At 39.5% G+C, this 1,103-nt stretch overlaps 1 non-coding gene across 1 annotated transcript; it reads right to left on the bottom strand.

The window, feature by feature from the left end:
• Positions 1–623: 623 nt before the first annotated feature.
• On the bottom strand, positions 624–733 carry LOC111560628. The gene has a single exon (XR_002742631.2). It is a non-coding gene; the product is annotated as a U6 spliceosomal RNA (small nuclear RNA).
• Positions 734–1,103: the final 370 nt, after the last annotated feature.

Genomic DNA, 1,103 nt, shown 5'->3' with positions numbered 1-1,103 from the left:
CACTGGCTTGGTGGATAAGGGCTGGTTGATTGTATTAGAGTGTGTGTGTTGCAGGGGAGAATAGTAACATCCCAAATGCTGGATCCTTTTGGTGAAAAGTCTTGGAGAAGTTTTGCAACCATCCAAATCAAGCCATTCTCTATTTTTCTTCCAAATCTTTCTTGGACTAACCCAATATGCTAGGATAGCTTCAACACATTATATGTTTTAGCACAATGACTGCTGACTTGAGTCTTGATTTGGAAATCAAACTCTGGTTGAAAGTGGTGCTTGCCCTTCCTAGTAGAATTACCACAATTAACTTTTATTTCTAGAGAATATTGGATTATATACCCTATGATTCTGGGAGGAAGAAGCCCCCCACATATAAAGTTAGTAGAAGATGTGGTTGCATTTGAAAGTCTTTATGGAACTCTTTGGAATTCTAAATAAAAATTCCAGGAAGGCTTGGAGGCTTCTGGACAGCAAAGTCACTTTTAGGGACAAAAAGGTATTTTACTTTCCAGCAAATTCTCAAATTCTAAGAAAGGTCTCTTTCTTAAATGTTAATAGGAAATCATTGTGCAGCAGGGATGCTATCAAATGATACCTTTTTTCTTCATGGTCGCTATTTTTTTTTTTTTTTTAATATGGAACATTTCACGAATTTGCATGTCCTCCTTGTGCAGGGGCCACACTAATCTTCTCTGTATCATTCCAATTTTAGTATGTGTGCTACTGAACAAGCCAACGCTGGTCCAGTGGAGAAGGGCTTGAGTGGAGCCCCTTTTTCTAGCTGTTTTCTGGGCACTCTTTTCTCCCTGAACTGAGTGTGGCCAGGCACTGGACACAGATTCTGTACTTAGATTAAAATATGGATATTCTTGATTTATACTCTACAGAAAGATTATCTGCATTTCCAGTGTGTGACTGACAGTATTTATTAAAAAAATAATTTACCTTTCAGCTTATGCTTTTGCTCTTTGCTGCTCCATGGTGTTCTCCATCATTGAAGAGTGGCCCATTTGATTGGGGCCCCTGGGTGGCTCAGTCAGTTGAGCATCCCACTCTTGATTTCAGGTCAGATCATGATCTCATAGTTCGTGAGTTTGAGCCTCCTGTCA

This window comes from Felis catus, chromosome B2 (genome assembly GCF_018350175.1).
Source record: "Felis catus isolate Fca126 chromosome B2, F.catus_Fca126_mat1.0, whole genome shotgun sequence".
NCBI classification, from domain to species: domain Eukaryota; kingdom Metazoa; phylum Chordata; class Mammalia; order Carnivora; family Felidae; genus Felis; species Felis catus.
This window is presented reverse-complemented; position numbering and strand designations above follow the sequence as displayed.